This window comes from Plutella xylostella, chromosome 25 (assembly GCF_932276165.1).
Source record: "Plutella xylostella chromosome 25, ilPluXylo3.1, whole genome shotgun sequence".
In the NCBI taxonomy this organism is placed as follows: Eukaryota; Metazoa; Arthropoda; class Insecta; order Lepidoptera; family Plutellidae; genus Plutella; species Plutella xylostella.
In genome coordinates this window covers 1,075,396-1,095,528 of record NC_064005.1, presented here as the reverse complement: position 1 = coordinate 1,095,528, position 20,133 = coordinate 1,075,396, and the positions used below count along the sequence as shown (strand labels likewise).

The window sequence follows — 20,133 nt, the reverse complement described above, 5'->3', positions numbered from 1 at the left end:
TATAAAGACGTGCACTTATTACTTTAAAGTGACGTTGTGCTAAGGCTGTTTTATGTGAGGGAACTTTGCAGACAAGGTCATATCTACGTTTTAGTTTTATATGGTTTAGGTCATATATAATGGAAGTATGCTGTCTTAGAACTATCTGAAGAATAAAGAGCTGTCTGACGGTCAGAACTCGACTTTCCTGGTATAGTTTGGTTGTTGGGTATATAAAAGGTTTATTTGATAATACCTTCAACACAGCTCTTTGTGCCCTTTCAAGACTAAGAAATGATGTAATACCGGCACCACCCCAGGCAGAAATCCCATAAGATAAGATTGATTGAGCAAGCGCATGGTAAACCATAAAAATTGTATTTGTAGGAGCAGAAGATCGAAGTTTCTTAAATACATAAATCAGCTTTCTGACACGAGGTTTAAGATACTCAATGTGCTGCTTCCAGCTTAGTGTATTGTCTATCATAACACCCAAATACTTGACGCATGAGGAGCGTTCCAGCTTTAAGCAGTTGCAATCTTGTTCTACTTTAGTACATGTGGAGTTATGTGCTTTAAGATGATAAGATTCTAATGGGGGTTGATTATAGGCTCTGGCGCTGAAGGTAATAAATTGAGATTTGTCAATATTAAGTGTAAGAAGATTAGCAGAAAACCAGGACATTACTGTTTTAATAGCATTTTCGGCATTTTGATGTGCTTTTTCCCATGTCTTCCCTCTGATTAGGAGCGCTGTGTCATCAGCATACGCTATGATCTTACAGTAAGGAATTTGCAGTTTGCAGAGGTTGTTTATATAAATCAAGAAGAGGGTCGGGCCCAGGACACTCCCCTGTGGAACTCCAAAAGATAGGTTTTTATCTTCACTAGTTAATTTATCAATGGTGACACACTGCGAACGGTTAGTCAGATAGTCTCTAAAAATATCAAGTGCCATTCCTCTTATTCCTATGTGGTATAGTCGTTCTAACAGTATGGGGATAGATACTGTGTCGAATGCCTTTGATAAATCAAGAAAGATCCCTATAGTTTTAACTCGCTCATCTACGCATTCAATCACAGTATTTGTGAGATCAAGTAAAGCATCTTCCGCAGATTTTCCTGCCTGAAAACCGTACTGATTTTTGGATATAATATTGTATTTGGTCATAAAATTTACGAGTCTTGAATTTAATACCTTTTCCAGGACTTTGGATAAGGTAGTCAGGACTGATATCGGCCTATAATTGTTAACTGTTTCCCTGTCTCCTGACTTGAAGACAGGGTGTACTATGGCTTTTTTAAAGACAGAAGGGAATACTCCAGAGTTGATGCATAGGTTACAGATATGGGTCAGGAGTGGTACAATGTACTGTCGCGATGCCTTAATGACAGAAGATGATATACCATCCCAACCAACCGCACAATCACTGCGCAAACTTAGGATGATCCTGTTAATTTCGTCGTCAGATGTTTCGATTATAGCCATAGAATCACAGTTCGGCTCAGCACAGTTTATATTTCTGTCCTTTTTGGTGGCTGGCGTAAATTTTTCCGCTAGATTTTTCCCAACATTAACAAAGAAATCATTAACAGCATTAATAGATGCTGCTGGGTCAGCTTTTATTTTTAAAAGTTCCACAGGAGGAGAGCGGGGTCGTTCTAAATTTGATACTTTTTTAATTACTTCCCATGTCGCTTTAGGGTTGTTTTTTGCTTTGTCGAACTCGTTCTGCTCATAGGCTCGTTTTACTCTCTTTAAAAGATTGTTACAGAAGTTACGGTATCTTGTGAAGGTGACATGTAAGGTCATATTTTCTGGATATTTTTTTGAGTTTTTGTGAAGTTTATCACGGTTTCTGATACATTTGAAATAGTCATAAATAGTCGTGTTTTCCAAAAAAATAGTCGTATCGTACTTTCGGAGTTAGAGCTATACTTTATGGAGGATTATAGCTGGAGGTCTCCAGCTATAATCCTCCAGCCTCTGCAGAACAAACGGTAAGGCCTATCGACTTGGTTAAGGTCTCAAAAAATAGTCGTGAAATAGTCGTAATGACATGCCAAATTTCAGAAATAGTCGTCCAAAGATAGCAAAGATATAAAGGTACTTTGCTGCAGCCCTGGTGGAGGATTATAGCTGGAGGTTTTGAAAATATCGAATATCTTTGGAACTACTATGACTATCGGTTTGAATTATGTCTCAAAAAATAGTCGTGAAATAGTCGCTTCTATTTATTATAATTTTTAGCTTGATACAAGCTGTTAAATAATGATATCAAATTCTTCATACAAATCAAAGTGGACGAGAATGCCAAAGCGAGCCAGTACACAAAAATAATAGCACCGTAGCATTGAATTACTCATGTCGAATTTATCTATAAATCATTTATTTCGTCATACTTTGCATCAATAGTATCTAAACTAATCTTTGGTATGACATTTTATTGCTTTTGCCTTTACCTTACTGTGTACAGAGAAAACGTATGCCTATACACGCACATATTTATCTCTGTTATCTTGACAAACGATAGCGATGACGACTACGGCGATGTAGTACCTAGGTCAGTTATTGTCATCCCTTACTATCCCGTAATCAGACAAATATTGCTATCCTTGTCTCCTTTCTAACCGGCATGCATCGCACGCATAGAACGCGTGAGCGAACGTGTCACCGGTAACATCTTGACAAGCTATAGCAAACCGGTATTTATTACGTCCCTTACTATCCCGGGATCACACAAATAGTGCTGTTCTTGTTTTTTTATTAGCGTTGATGTGGCCGCCACCTCCGCCGGTGAAATTGGGATTAGTTTTATTGAAGACGCAGTACAGGGTAGCACTCAAGCGATAAGAATAAAATACGGTGTTTGAAATATACTCATTTAATTAAAATCACAGGCCGAAAGTACTTTTATTTATACTTAAGTTATTCATTAAACAATCTTTAGGTAGATTAGGTTTAATACAATTATCTCAGTATTATTTGACTATTACCTATAAACATATTTAGTTTAATTTAAAATAATCACAGTTGGTTTATTGCTAAGTAATAATATAATATTGACGTAGTTCAATAAAAAAAAACATGGTATGAACTTAAATATGTAGTTATTTCACTATTTAAAAATAATTATTTTCTAGCCCTAAATCATAATAAGCTTAAGTTAAAGTAATCACAGATTGTTCATTAGTAGGTTTAGGTAAGTATAATCACGGTTATTGTCATAATGAAATATAACTCATTTAATTACCATCACAGGCCGAAAGTACTTTTATTTATACTTAAGTTATTCATTCCTTCATTCATCTTTAGGTAGATTAGGATTTAATTATTTTTATTCTCCATAGTAAAAAGTCACGTGACCAACTAAGTTTCTATGAAAAATGATATATTTTTTTCGCGAATATTTAAATTCTGTTTTCACTTTCAGGCTTAGATATACCATGCTGCACATGTAGCATTCGGCTTAGTATACCCTTTTTGCAACACCTTATATAATTGTTTTAATAAATATACCTAAATTACTACGTAGGTGATAATAGCGTATCTATAATGCCCAGATAACTGAATCCTGTAGATGTAGAACTTGCAAAAATTACGAACAGCCACTGTAGCTTGCGACGTTATTGAAGAACACACGTAAGCTGCGCTGAAAAAAAATAAGGCAAATTAACGTCTTATTAATAAAAATATTTGTTTTTTTTTTTAAATATTATATACATATATATGTATATAATATTTAAAAACGAAAATATGAGTAGGTAGATACGAGTAGTAATAACGTTATTTCACCTAGACTATTTGTTTGGTAATTTATTGTCATTTGGAGACCACAGCAAACAGTGGAGTAAAATTTCTTATCAGTAACTTATTGCAACAATAACTTGAAACTGCGAACTTTTGTGCGAAAAGGGTAGAGTAGAAATACTGTTCATTAGTGTATTCGCTTTTTTCAATATATACCTATGTCCCATAACCGACCTCTATTGTTTTTGAGCGAAAGAGATAGCTGAGAAAACAATTTGGCTTTTGTCCAAAACCGGTTTGGTCGGACGGTGCGTTTGAAACTTGTATGAAATTTCACAGGGTGTGAATTACTTACATAGGTATTTAGTTCAGAAACACGTTTTTGTCGCTTGTAACTGATAGGTACAAATGAGTTTTGACTAGTAAATTGGCTGTTATAACTTTATCAACTTCAGCACCACAACACTGTATCCTAGCATAAGCACAATACCATATGAAAATAGTGATAAATTCTTACCTAGGATTTGTTATCTGGTAATCATGTATTCGGAGCCATTGCAGTTTTTTAGCGCATTACATCAATGCAGTCATGATAGTTTATCGGCGCATTACATCGATAGGCTGTGTTTTCACCTGAAATAATAATGGGTAGGCTTATAGGTACACATAATTTTTTTTAATACATATATTTATTTGCCTAGTTTCATTCAGAAATACAATAACGGCTTTTTTTGCTATTGAGGGGTAAATATCCACATTTAGTATCTACTAAGATATGTACATGAATGCCTTGATTGCATGTATGCACAATTTACTAGCTCATAGTGTAAAATTGCTAATTGAATAACAATCCCCATACATATTAAGTATATTAAAAAATAATTTGGCTACGATACTTCAATAAAAAATCATGTTAATAAATAAGCTGATCATAACAAAATGGGATGGCTTGCTTTGATATTGAGTATTAAAAAGGATACTTACTTGCAAATATTCAAACATAGCACTCACTAAACACTCTTATCTGCATCCACTAATATCTTTTAGAATATAACATCTTGAATATTCATTTGCATATAGAGCACTCACAATATTTTAACAACCAACAATAACACCGATCGTGACCATAGTTTGCACTAAACTATAAACATAAGTCACATAAGTCACATAAGGGACGTAATAAATACCGGTTTGCTATAGCTTGTCAAGATGTTACCGGTGACGCAGTCGCTCACGCGTTCTATGCGTGCGATGCATGCCGGTTAGAAAGGAGACAAGGATAGCAATATTTGTCTGATCACGGGATAGTAAGGGATGACAATAACTGACCTAGGTACTACATCGCCGTAGTCGTCATCGTCGCTATCGTTTGTCAAGATAACAGAGATAAATGTGTGCGTGTATTGGCATACGTTTTCTCTGTACACAGTAAGGTAAATGCTAAGAGCAAAAGCAATAAAATGTCATACCAAAGATTCGTTTAGATACTATTGATGCAAAGTATGACGAAATTAATGATTTATAGATAAATTCGACATGAATACTTCAATGCTACGGTGCTATTATTTTTGTGTACTGGCTCGCTTTGGCATTCTCGTCCACTTTGATTTGTATGAAGAATTTGATATCATTATTTAACAGCTTGTATCAAGCTTAAAATTATAATAAATAGAAGCGACTATTTCACGACTATTTTTTGAGACATAATTCAAACCGATAGTCATAGTAGTTCCAAAGATATTCGATATTTTCAAAACCTCCAGCTATAATCCTCCACCAGGGCTGCAGCAAAGTACCTTTATATCTCTGCTATCTTTGGACGACTATTTCTGAAATTTGGCATGTCATTACGACTATTTCACGACTATTTTTTGAGACCTTAACCAAGTCGATAGGCCTTACCGTTTGTTCTGCAGAGGCTGGAGGATTATAGCTGGAGACCTCCAGCTATAATCCTCCATAAAGTATAGCTCTAACTTCGAAAGTATGATACGACTATTTTTGTGGAAAACACGACTATTTATGACTATTTCACGACTAATTTTTGGCATCATCAGAAATAGTTTCTATTGAGTTTAAATTTTGGAGGATTATAGCTGGAGGCACGTCTACGAACCGCGATGTGGACGCTTCATAAAATGTATTATATATTTATTCATGCAAGACCAAATTAAAATTAACAATTCCATATAAAAAAATCCACCACAGGTTTCGTCATTAAAATATAAAATTACATAATTTCATCCGCGACATGCTTCGTCCATTTACAAAATAAAGAAGTCAGCAAACATCCTTCGTCAAGTTAAATAATTAAAATAGCCCTCCCCAGGACGCACCCGACCCAAAGGTTCCCATGACGCTGGCAGCATTGCCACGCTGCACTGCGAGGGAGATCCTCTGCATCAAGTACGCCCCAGAGCGCTTGTCATGGCCTCGATCCCTAAGACTTGTCATGGCCTCGATCCCTAAGACATAAAATAGAAGTTGATATAATGTCAACTTTTGTTACATTATTATTACTGAATTTTTTTATGCGCCTGTCATAGTGTTTATCAAGAATTATGCGCTCCATCGCTTGCTGGAAAACCTCGAGTTTAGTCTTCTGAAGTTCGGTCAAAAATAAATATGAAACGTTATGCTGTATTGAAGCTGCGTCGGAAACTTGGGTTTAATCCAATACCAAAATTACCTTATAATGAATTTATATTATATCATACGGAATTGCCGGGCAATCTATCCAATAGGACTGACTATCATTCGTAAATTCCTCACTTATTCAACCTTACTACTATGAATAATGAAAGCAAGCACCTTCTATCTCTTTCCTACCTCTTGCCAGCCCTGCAGGGCACCGTCTCTAGTTAACGCACCAGTTTACTGTTATGACTGATACCAGGAGCACAGAGGGCCGCGACAAGTCTGCTCTTCATTTGAACGTTGAGCAAATTGTTATTTTCCGAAATGAGGGAGCATACGGCGCGTTATGAGCTATCCTGATTGCCTGGTAGCTGCGTGACGGTAAAATGACATATTTTGACGGAAAAGCCTTTATTAAACTTCCTCTTCTTGCTGGGAAAGAACACGTTTAAGTACTTAGTTTACTTAGAAAAAAATATATCGGAATTTTAATTAAGTAAACTAAAGCAGTTTAGTAGTAAGAATTAATTCCGCAACGATATAACAATGATCAAATCACAAGGAAATCTCCCCTCCCGAAGCTGTCCTAAAATCTCCATAGTGTTAAGGAAAAACACACTATTTCGCATTACATCCAGTTTTAGTACACCTCTGTTGCTCGTATGGGCTCCTGGTATCGCGGATGTAAAACGCTCGGGAAACTAAAGGGGTTTTTCAGTTAAATTTTCATGGTTCTCAGGCTGTAAGTAATTTGGAAACCCGATTTGATGTGTTATTTCGCCTTTGGGAAACATTTTTTTGTTGCACGAAATGTAATGGTTTCTTATGTGAAATAAATAATGTAAAGTACAGTTAGAACTTATCTTTAAAGTAAATCCTAACTAATATTATAAATGCGAAAGTAACTGTGTCTGTCTGTCTGTCTGTCTGTCTGTCTGTCTGTTACTCTTTCACGCCAAAACTACTTAACGGATTTGAATGAAATTTGGTATACATACGGTCTAGACCCTGGAAAAGAACATAGGCTACTTTTTATCCCGGAATTCCCACGGGAAAACTTTTTGTGGCGAAGCGAAGCGCGCGGGAACAGCTAGTACTTAATAAAATTAAATAACAACGTACTGAAGACACAAAAAAAACTATAAAATATATAACCAAATGCGAGGTAATTAATCCCTTTATAATTTATAACTAATAGTAATTATTAACCTGTAGCTGAATTGCAACTTTCTAAACTATCTGCTGTCGAAGTACGTATCACCTACCTATAAAAATAAACTTATAAAAGTAGAATACAAAGTGTAGAAAAACAAACACTTACCCGCTTTTCCCCCACAAGGTACGGCCCGACTCATCTTAGAACCGCCAATGGGCACATTCTTTCGGTGATAAAACAGTTTGAAACCCACTAGACTATCTACGTGGGCCTTAAAAAATATATTTTTTAATTTAATAGAAAATGCTACGAAAGCCTACGGCGTAGCAAAGCTCGTAGCATTTTTTTAAAGCACTTTGTGAATTTTCTTTTTAGTTGTTCAAAGTTATACAAAATTGGAAGAACTTTATTTAATAATAATAACATACTCGTAGCATAGCCTGAAAAATGCGACACAGAATATAACTTGTTGTCCGGATTTAGGTGGAATTTCACCAAACGCTAAATGTATTTAGTAGCCTGTCAAACGTCTGTCAGTACAAAATGTGTTTAAATCAAATTTTAAATACATTTGTATTATTAGCGTTTAGTATTTACAGATTTTAATTTTATTTAGCTTATCTTTCTCGTACCCAAGCTCGCAGTACCGCGGGTCCGCACCCTCGGCAGTGATAAAACAGCGATTTCCCAACTGTAATCGGCTCCTGAATTTTAAGTCCGATGCGTATCGCGGCGGGACGATCGGATGACGACTTTGAAACGTTTTTACGGCCGCACCCGGGGGTCACTCTATACAGGGTGTTGCAAAAAGGGTATAGTAAGCCGAAACCTACATGTGCATGGTACCTATATCTAAGCCCAAAACTGAAATCAGAATTTCAAAATTCGCGAAAAAAAAACCATAGAAACTTTGTTGGTCACGTGACTTTTTACTATGGAAAATGTTTTTTTTCGCGAATTTTGAAATTCTGATTTCAGTTTCGGGCTTAGATATACCATGCTGCACATGTAGGTTTCGGCTTACTATACCCTTTTTGCAACACCCTGTATAACGAAAAACAAAGTTTCAGACCGCTGCTGCGCGAACCACGACTCTATCTCCTTTTATTAAACGAGCCGTTTGCATGACAGCTCTCGTTCGTCCGTTTTTCGTCAGTATAGAGTAACCCTCCAGCTATTCCGGGGGTTTTTAGGCCTCTCCCATGGTTTATACGGGTGGGGTTTTGCTATAGATTCCGAGTTTTACTCGTGTTTTGTGAGATGGCGTATGTAAAAAGACTTTGTGCTGGATTTAAGTGAGAATATAAAAACGACATTCTCTTGTTTTGTTAGGGGATTTTCTTTCAATTAAAGTTAACATTTACTGTCAGTGCTGTTAACTAATATTCATAAGAAGAATTCACAATTTTATTACAATAAATGTCAAAAATAAACAGGTCCATATAAATAAAAAAGAAAAGTAGGTAAATATTTAAATTGTACCATGGAGTTGGGCCCTTATTTATTTTAAACGGCAAAAATCCCGCGGCATCACACTCAAGTGTCATTCGCAGGTTATTTTACGCGGACCGTAAAGTTTGGACCCTCTCTTGATACTCAGTGCGGTTGCAGACTGACTCGGCAGAATTATGTACACTTGTCCAAAATTAATAATGCACATGCAGATCTTCACACCCGGATCATTAAATCGTATGAGCCTTAAAAAAAACACTTGCATTTTGCATCTTGTTCGAAAGAAATAGGAGTCAATATCATGTGTCACATAATCGAAAACAACCGAACTGTCAAAGATTTCTATGCGCATTATCAATTTTGGAGCACTGTAACATGTTACTTAAAAACTTTTGAGTAATCTGTGATTGCTCATTGTTAGAATTGTAAATTGGTACTTAGCTCATATGACAATGAATCTTTAAAGATCTTATTTTGAAACTATGTATAACCATTACCAGTATTTAAACATTTTCAGAATTAAAATTAACAAAAAAAATAATTAAGTAAGTACAATAATATTTTTTTCTATTTATATTATGTGTAAGTATTAGTAATTACATGATATTCTGTTGAATATTATTTGTCGATATCAGTCGGACCCTGTCTGCTCTTGTCCCAAGCAGTGGGCGAGTGATTCTTGATGGACAATTTGAGATTTTTGAATGAGGTTTTACTGCCTTCGGAGACTTTGTCGGGGCTTCCTGAAGTTACAGCGAAAATTGTTAGCACTATTATGGCCGACCGTATCTTTTAAGGGCTTGTGAAGGCTGTTAAAGCTTAAGGTTTTTTTCAGCTGATATTCAGACGCTTGTGGTTTTAAAATCTAACATAAAAGAAGGTATTAGCTATATAAATCAGCGAGCTCAAATAGCCGTGCTCGTCATAAAGTCCAGATGTATATTTAATCTAAAACAAAGCAGTCGTTAATTCATTATCCGTCTTAAACTCAAATGAGAATTTACGGGTCCGTAAAGTTAATTGAACGAGCCGAGAAACAGTTTACGGCATCCCCAAACGTGCAATAACAGGTTAGCCAACAGAATAATTACAACCCCCGACCGAGAGCGCAGTATTAAAAACAAAGACGAAAAACAATTACCCCTTATTACCAACATAACAATCCAACTCCGGGCGGGCCGTAAAGACGCCGTTTTACTCAAAAAAGGCTCGTACTCTCGTCAAAATAATTCATTTTAATTTTCTTTACGCCCTAGTAAACCTTTATTTTACGGCGCTACTACACCGAGATAACTTGGGGACTCCCTTAAAGGCCCTTACGCTTAGCCCCTTTTACGGCTCTGCCTTCGCGCCTTGCGTCGTTTAAGACCTTACAAATACTGCTATCTTCCTTTCTTTTTGCAAAATTTGACAGTCTCTTTTCTTTTTCCAAAATGCGAAATTCCAGCCAGTTTCTTCCGCGATCTCTAACGAATATTATTTTTAATTTGAAGTGGCGTTGTATTAATAAGTCAAAATTAGAGCCCTTCCGTCTCGGAATGTTAATTAAATTTTTCTTTCTCTCCCGTTTCAGGTAAGTGTGTTTTGCTGTTTTCTTGAGATTCGAATTATTTGGGGGATCGGTAAGTAAATTATAAATATAAAGAATTTTTACTTTCTAGCCGTTTTGTAGTTTATGTTATTAGGTCGTAGGCATGAAGGTTCTTTTAAATCTGATGGCATCTCTCACAGTGGTCCATTTGCCGACACTCAAGGTGTGTGCGCACTTCCATCCGGGCACTTAACTGCGTATTAAGCGACCTCTACGGGGTTTTACGATGCTAGTAACATTGTAGCCAACACCCCATGAGAACTTCGCGTATAAACCGGAAAATGGCGGTAAAAATGCACACAGATTGCTTTAGGGAAACTTAAGCCTGGCTGGATGGATGTTTGTAGAAAAAAAAACAATTGAAGAGATCGGATTGGCCATTTTGACTTTTTGAATAAAGAATCCGAGCATTGTCGAGGCGAAGAACGCAAATTCTAAATTCAAAAAATACAAAACGCGGACTGCAGCCCATTTGACCCAGTGGAAAGCCCGACCCCTGTCAGAGAGCGATGTCTTTCCGCGCCGCCGCCGCGTCATCATTTTTCACCCGTTCTCCATTTATTTTATCTGAGCGCACACTCGCGCCCTCTGTTCCTTTGTCCAAGGCTGGATGCTTTTCCCACTCAACTGTGCGATTGGACCTGTGGAAAATAGATTCCATACGTAGGTATATTGTGTTAGTTATACTTAATCAATTTTAGTAAATTATAATATATTATGTTAAATAATATTTATTTACAGCATAGCAGAATGCACATGAACATGCTTTCGTTGTAAAAATCTGTATCCTTAATGTTATTCAAAGACGTATCTTATAATTATTATCTCCAAGGAGTATGATAATAGGCCGATTATTGGAATGCATTTACGCCCAAACAATAAGTACAATGGGGACAACAGCGCAGCTAGCGCCTCTGTTTCGAATTTCCAACATCAGCTGCTGAGAGACGCAGAGATTTATGGCTGAACCCATTGAGCTAGAATCCGAATGGAGTTTGAACTTAGAACATGCCAAATTCAAACGTGTTCTTTTTTCAAATGCTTACTTTTTCTTTTGTTTCCCTCCGGTCTCTAAATTTGAATTTAGTTGGCTGCACATTTCATTTCCCTTCCATCGATGTTAAGTTTGTTTCCAAAAAATAAGCTGAACTGCCGGTTTCACATCTGAGAAAACTGCTTTAAAAAGGTTTTATAATAATACTTTTAATATTTCTCATTAAAACACAACCGAATGATTCAATAATGAATTAATTAACTAGGTGCTTAATTTGTAGGCGAATAATTTTTGTACAAAGTTATTTATATTTAAAAGGTCAATCCTCGCGGTAGGTCTGTGTAAAATAGTACAATTTCAAATATTTAATAGTTATCAGTTGGTTGGCTAGACTTTAATTAAATGTCAGCATACCAATGCTAAAAGGGCGCCACTTATTAAGTTCCTAACTATTGAAATAATCTCACTAATATTTAATCAAAGAACGGGACATGGTTTTTTCAAAGAAAAACCTCCGTATATTTAATTGCACCTCAATGAAATTGAACTTATTTTTAAAGCCAGTTCGAAACTTAACTCATTATTGTGACCGTTTAAGACCTAATGACGCAACTTTTCAATTTTATAAAATAAAACGAACGAACACGCTGCAAAGTTTGAATTTGGAAGCGGAGGGGTCGCGGGGGCTGGTGTGACGTCAGCAAAAGCATTTGGTACCCCGGTCCGTACATTTCCCTATCTCATTTTCCATTTGACAAACATCATTACATCTTCCGGTGGCGCCCCCTCGCGGGGATTTTCGGAAGCTTTCGGATGCGTTCGGGCGGACTCGCCGTTTCCGGTTTTTGCTGCGTTCCAAATTTGAATGTGGCCTTTTATTTTTGTTTGTAATTTAAAAGGGCTTTTAAACAATACAGGTGCGTTTAAGCGGTATTAGAATAAGGTCCTTTTGTGGAATAAAAAATCAGGGTTGTCTTCTGGACAGTGGAGCTTTTGAAGCTTTTTTGAAGCACGCTTTAGTCGACTGCTGGGCTTAGATGGTCTTCCAAAGAGGGCCACTACGAGCCAGTCTACTGATGGTGCCGCGGGTTTGAGGGTGTCCCACACTACGCAGCTTTCGCTGGAGAACTCGTTTACCTCATCGGTACTTCGGCAAATAAATAAATCTATAAAGGATTTTCATATTGCAGATTATTTATACCTTTTTCATACAAGAAATACTTCGATAGAAGATGTAAGTAGTTTTCGAAAATACCTCAGCTTTAGCTCGCAGCTTCTTAGCCCGAAGCAAGGGGAGAGGGGAGGGGGGGGGGCGGATTGTTCCGCTCTCTAGATAAGAGAAAAACAGGGGACTGTGATGGGAAACGCTTCTACGGAACTCGTGCTGTCTTGATACTTTTTGATAAAGTTTTATTTTTGTCAATAACGGTTACACAGATTTGTACTTGAATTATTGTCCATTTAATAAGTAACGCACTTATTTTAGGTACTACACAATAAAATTAAATGCATTACAATTTAAACCTACTTAGGTTCTAAATTCACATATTTTGCAATTGCACACCAACCTTTTTTGACATTGTTACATAAGTAATATTTTATATCCGATACAACATACAATGTTGTTTTTTATTGTATAGCATAAGACGAAAGAGACTAATCCCTACGACACAGGGAATCCTAGTGTAGGGGTTAGGGATATAATAAGACTGTATCAATGTTTTGGCTATCAATAAAGATATTTGTATTTGTATTTGTATTTGTATTTGTATGTGTATTGGGAGACATGGGTAATTGGGTATATTATTAAATAAAACCTATACCTAAACCTATAGCTTAATATTCACATAAGGTTTAAGCAGTTTAATTATCCCAGTCATTCCCAGTACACAGTGAACTTAAATAAACAGTATTATTCCCTAAAACGCTTACCCAGTATCAAGACTCGTCGGTCGCACTACACCCCTCCCCCCGCGCAGGACAATTAATCATCCCCCCGCGCGCCCCTCGCCTTTGTCGTAGAAAGCAGCGAAACCGTACACTTCTGTTTCATTAGAACTCTGTAACAATACAGCTAGATATAGGCACAATGCGGAGGTCGGATGGGTTTCAGTGCCGAAAAGTTTTTTTTTGCAGTTCGGAAATGAGTTATGGGGTTTAGTTTGAAGTTTGTGGTGGAAAATAAAAAAAAGTATTCGAATCCTAAAATACATAATAAGACCAAGAGGTTGCTTGAATGAAATTGTTTCCCTAAACCCGCATTACAGATTCGCCCCAACAGTTCTATTTTATGACATATTAGGCGGTATTAGTGAGACGTCACTTCCACGAAGGTTTTATAGCTTGTGAGTCGTAAACCAACCTCCTTGCACTTGTTGAGTTCATCGCTACAATATTGTCTGTGGACTTCTGTCATGCGTGTAGGCCGACACCGAACCATAAAAAAGTTTGTGCTCCAGTTTTAAAAACTTTCAGGGCATCGAGTCCTTGTTCGGAGGAATTGGATACGATTAAAGAGCAAAGCGTGCGGCCGTTATTATTCTGAGGGTATGATTTTCACTACGATATCAATATATCTATTGCTTACTTTTATTTCTCACAAGCTTTAAAAGGCTTTCGAGGAAAATTTCAGAGTCTTTAAACTATGCAGTGTGAGTAACGCGTCCCACTGCGGGTTAATAGCTAATAACAGGTAATATCGTTGTCTAATGACTGTTCCCGCGGCTAATGCGGCCTGCGGGAATGAACTGCGGCGCAGGTATGCTCTCCTGGTACCGAGGGTGATTTACGTTTGATCTTGGTGAACTCGCCTAATGGCGCGCCTGGTCTGCTAGCCACTTTAGTACTAGGCAATCAGCGGGCGATTGCTAGCCAACTTTTTGGACGCTTCATTTGCGGCTATGAAAACTTGATGGCTAAAGTACTTGTAGGTATAATAATCTGAAAGCTGAAATCTAAAAGCAGAAGTTTTTAATGCTTGTTATTTTTAATAGGCAAAAAACATGATACTACGTTCCCTTCAACTATCAATCATAGTAACAGGACAGTCCCCAGACAAAATACTATAGTGACATCTTTAGCGCCAGTTGCATCTACTTCATCCTAAAACTCGATACGTCTACGTCCCTCAAATAGACGAAAATGTTATTCCAAAAACAATCAAACGTCAAATAACTCATCCTAAACGCTTGATTCCATTTTTGAATCTCAAGCCATGGCGCCAAACGTCGTCACCGAAGCCGCCGTTTTATTTCTCAAAATAAATATGGCCGACATTTTTACGTTTCCAAATTTAATAGCCTATTCTGTTACAAAGGACTAGTTGTTTACTTAGTTCCATTGATTTATGGGGAACTAAAAAATACGTTAAAATTTCTTTTTAATGCTGCTGAAGCAACAAGTAATTGATTGATCCACTGCTGGACAGATTTAGATGTGAAAATATTTTTTATTTATAGGTACCTACTACCGGTCTTGAGACATTTGAAATTTGATAACGGACACTGTCTTTGACATTTATATTCCCCATTTCAATTAATTTATTCAAAAATATGTATAATTTTGACACAAAGCCCATGTGCTGTGACAGAACCGATCGTTTTCGCCTCTAACGGCCCATTTGCCACAATTACTGTCAAAGTTCGCGAAATCGTTTTAAAATTGAGTGACTAATTTGAACCGGGTTCGATCTTGATAACGTTTGAATGGCTAGATGACTATCTGTGTTCTATGCTCGCCTGGTACGCCGGTCGCAGGATATATTTGGAAAACAATGAGTTGTCCACAATTTGCAAGCCGGCCGACGCAGGCCCTTTTAAGGTGGCACCAGACTAGACGCAGTATGGTCCCTACACGCATAGACTCATTCCTGAGTACACCCGATCGAATTTACATATAATTATCATAACATTAGGCGAAGCGCATGCTGCCTTATGAATTAATATGAATGTATCATAAATTAAATCGGGATTTAGCCACGGCATCGTGGTCGAATTTGGTTTATGAAGTTGTTTTTTTTATGAAATAGCTTTTAATTTCTGTTATTGGCTTGTGGTGTTAATGAATGTAGATTATCGAGATCTAGTTTTGAGTTTTGACTGATTGGTGCCGTGGGAAATTCGACAAATCTCACCGTAATTTGTTATTTAAAATAGCCGGTTTTTATTATTATTTATGCAGTATGCTGGAATTTATAAAGAAGACTGTCACTGATTTTAAATATCGCAAATATTGTTAGTGCTGGAGACATGGGTGACACTCAGCTTCATAAAAGTTTTTTGTAGTGGTGTACAGAACACAACGAAATAGGCAAGAATAAAAAAAATGCATCCCACCGACTTGACTTCGAGTAACGGGACACCCTGTATGTAATAGAATGCGTAAAGCAAACGCAGTGTTCAACAATTACTAAAATTACTCTTACGAATCGCATACCTACAAGGATTCCCATGTCGAAAATAACCCCGGACGCAAATTTACTATAATCACGATCATTTACATACTTACGTGGCAATTTTCACATCACTGTGTGTTTGTCCCCTGATTACCATGTTTCACGGAATCTGTGAATGTTCAGTTTATAAAATTATTTAAAAGGCCATGTTTTGTCTTGTCATGTCACTGGAATATTCAGCATCAGTTACATTCTTACAGCTTAACGACTTTGTACGTACAAGTTTTTTTCTTCGACTATTATGTTAGAAGGTAGATAGTAAATTGCTTAGAACCAGGTAGGTAGGTATTAATCTCCTCGTAGGTACCACTTATACAAGAATAAAAACTTTTCCCATTGTTCCCAGCAAATCTGTACACAATGCTCGATATAGCGAAATTACGTCCAATTACACTCTTGTTCTTATTCTTAAACCGTATAAAATAAAGCGGGCGCAATCAAAAACAATTTGGCCAATCAGCGGAGCGCTGAGCGCAGATCCTGCGCTAATGTCACGATGTTTTCAAGTCATTCAGCCAAACCGCAAATTGGTCTATTTTGACCTCCACGTCGACCGCAACGGTTATTGTCCGAATGTGCAGCGCGCAGCCAAATGTCAAGTTGTTGAATTTTTAAATTAGAGGGGCGCGTGCTGGCCGCAAAATTGTTTTAAATCGAAATCATTCCAATTTTGAATTCTGATTTGACAATCTGTTCTAATTGAATATCCGGTCTTTATTATTTTTTATTTTTAAACATGAACATTATTACCGGCCGGCGTTTTAATTCGATACGATGCTCCGAAAATTATTGGGATTGATTAATTTATATACGTTTGCCACTCCGATACGAGTGTTGTATCGAACGGTTCGGTCTCTCTCTCAGCCTTCTGTAGTCCACTGTTGGACATAGGCCTCTCCTAACGATCGCCACCCCAAACGGTCACCCGCCATCTGCATCCAGCGGCTTCCCGCTACCTTCCGCAGATCATCAGACCAACGGGTTGGGGGGCGACCGACACGCCGTTTGCCGACACGGGGTCTCCACTCCAGAACCTTTCTACTCCAGCGGTCGTCGGCTCTGCGGGCTACGGTTCGGTCTATTGAATATTTATAAACTAACTTCCCATTATAGTGTCGACATTTTGAATAATTAACAAGACTTCCCATTATGGCGGGCGGCTGAAATTGCTAGACATCCTTCAGTATAATAACCCCACGTTTATGAATATTTAGGAATCCGATCTATTGATTTCACTAATAGCTTTTCCCTAACTAACTATGTAAATGTAAATAATCAGAGCAGTGAATCGATTCTTCTTTCACCCCTTAGAAAAAGGTATTCGATAGGCGAGTAAATAGCTCACGTACCAGGCGCACATAAGCAAGCGGCAGGTGTTCCGCCACATAAGCCGGAATGCGCGGTAAATTTTCCGGATGCCTTCCCAATGATTTCCTCGGAGACCGGCCTAGATTCCGATACTATCTTCCCAATTTCTGTACTCCTGGTACCTTGCTACATATTGTGGTCGCGATCTCTATTAAATATGTATAGGCGGGCGATATAGTGGAGTATTATTTTTTTCTCGGCGTCCCTCGGGGGATTTTCCGGTATCAATTGGCGATATGAAATGTCGTTGTTTCCTGTTTGGGATTTTATCGGAATTTGTGGCTTCTTGTATTTTGAAAGAACTTGTGTAGAGTTAATTTCGGTAGCGTGAGTTATTTTCTATTTGGCGTCGGATCGGAACATATGTCCATTGTTTTACGTCAAACCGAGCAACGTTTACGGTCGCATGTAATGTAATTATAGTTAAAATGAGCCACTGGGTGTAGGCACAGCACGCGAACTTTCATGGAAGTAAAGAAAACTAAATGCCACATCAAAAGCTCCCTGCTTTCAATCCCACAGCACACCAAAACCCAAAGAAATGAGGCCACACGTTGGTGTGGCCAAGGAAATTAAATGCATATAATGTCTTAACTCAAAGCTATTAGAATCTATAAGTTTTCACGTTTAAACCAAACTTTAAATTCAAAGTAAATGGCCTGTATATTTCAATAGCTTGAACCACTCGATCAGTGTCGTATTTATATTGCAATCTTGATACTAAAGAATGGTGATTATTAAAAGTAACTATCTGCCTACCTACATAATTAATTTTAATTGGAATTAAACATCGATATTTATCTTAAAAATTCCAAAAACGTAATGAAAAAGACAAAGAATTCATGAGAATAATAAAACAAATTCAAACAGCTCATTCAAAACATGTCGGTGGTCTTCAGTTATTTTAAAGATCAATCGTAATTCTGAGAACATCACTAAAGAATATTGGCATTTTGCTTTAAACATTTGTTTGGCATTTTTATTTTACGTCATAAAGTCTTATCTATTATCAATATTATCATCATTAGGTACATTAATGGTTTCGTAATTATTATATTATCGATATTGCATTCCAACTTGTCTTTTTATATTTTTATTATTTACATGCGGATTTACTGCCATCTATTACGTAAATCCGGAACTAATTCGGTATTATAATTAGAAAGAATTAAGAACTATGAAAGGTGTGTAAAAACAGGTGAACATTTAGCCTGACAGGGGCGATTCCGAACGAGTTATCACTAAAAATGAAAGGCTTTTAGCGCAGGTGTAAAATATAATATTTATGGGGTAAAAGAGTTCGAATGCTTGTTAGCCATAATGAGGTGCTCGCGCCACTATAAATTCGAGGCGCGGCCGCAGGGTACAGCCTTATTTGCATCTTTATGTAGTATCGCTTCGAGATCATGCTTTTAATAATGCGGTACTAATTTTAAACCCGAAATTAAAATACGCACAGTTCATTAAAGATAGTTTAAAAGTCGTACTGAAACGTTTATTTCGTTCAGAGTAATAGGAGTATTGTTAACTCCTTGGTCCAACATTTAATGCAGCTACTCAGACATAGATGGCGCTGAACGCAACTTTTACTACGCTCCGAATTCTGCTGAGTCACGCTGAGTCGGCGCCCCGCTCGGCTCGTTAGCCTGACACGGCGTCTGTCAAGTTTTTGACAGTTTTTGACAGAGACATCGATAGTGAGACGGCTCGTTACAATTTAGGCGGGGCGCTTATCGCATATTTGTGGCCTTTTATTGTTGGTTTTACTTGTGTGTTCTCTATTGTGTTCTGTTTGTTATCATGCTCTTATTGTTTCTCTGATAACGGTTGTATAACCTCCTTGGGGTCGACGACCTGTGTTTCTTACATGTTAATAAATGAAGCTATTTTCTTTTTAGAGACGCCATCAATTCCAATTTTGCGTCCAATTTAAACTAACGTAATGATATGAAGATCGCAATTTCGGATTCATAGGAACAGGGCAGGTGTCGCGCGGCATCTTGTATTCATGGCATAATATATCATAAGCCTGTGCCTCGAGGAAGAAATAAAAAAGTAAAAGGAGCGGGAAAACGTTTCCTTGTTTCTTGACGTGCAATTATAAAGATAATAACGCTTTCTGTCGCCGCGCGCTTTTTATTTGTTTTGTTTTGATTTATTGCGCCCCCTCGGGGAAAGATGCCTTTACGTGCTATCGGACGAGATTTTATGTAGGTACTTGCCTCAAACAATAGTGTGTTCACTTTGATAAATCCTGAGTTGAATTAACGTCATTTATCTACATATTACCATGTTATTAGACAATACCTGATAATTCACCAATTGAGTAGGTAGTTCCGAATTAAAAATCTAATAACTAATGAGAATTTAAATATCAAATCCCCGATCTTCGAATTAAAAAAGAAAAAAAGTGAATCGAAACGGTCGTTGTCATTGAAAAGATGACGCTTTCCCACGCAGGCTGGCCGGTCGCAGAATAAAACGAATTCAAATATCGAACACGTCTGCTAACCCCGGCTCGCCCGACGCGTAAACAATTTTGATTAGAATGGCGATCCCGCCAAAATACTGCAAAAAAACGGCCAGTCCGCCATGACATTTCTCAACTTGTCAGCGGCGCGCGCTTTTTGCCGCCGCACCGTTGCGACTTAAAATCTTTATTCAGAATCAGAATCGCTTTTTTCGGAAAAGCATAAACAACTGCCGATTTATAGAGCAGTTGAGACCGGCCGATTGACAATATGATTGGAGG

At 37.5% G+C, this 20,133-nt stretch overlaps 1 protein-coding gene and 1 long non-coding RNA gene across 7 annotated transcripts in view; one reads left to right on the top strand and one right to left on the bottom strand.

Moving 5' to 3' along the window:
- The window catches only part of LOC105381563 (homeobox protein homothorax), a 200,644-nt gene that overhangs the window by 157,426 nt on the left and 23,085 nt on the right, over positions 1-20,133 (top strand). The window lies entirely within an intron of this gene.
- Positions 3,454-4,874, bottom strand: LOC125490565. Its single transcript, XR_007267758.1, has 3 exons — positions 4,715-4,874; positions 4,248-4,363; positions 3,454-3,632 (listed from the first exon to the last, which is right to left on the bottom strand). It is a non-coding gene; the product is annotated as an uncharacterized LOC125490565 (long non-coding RNA).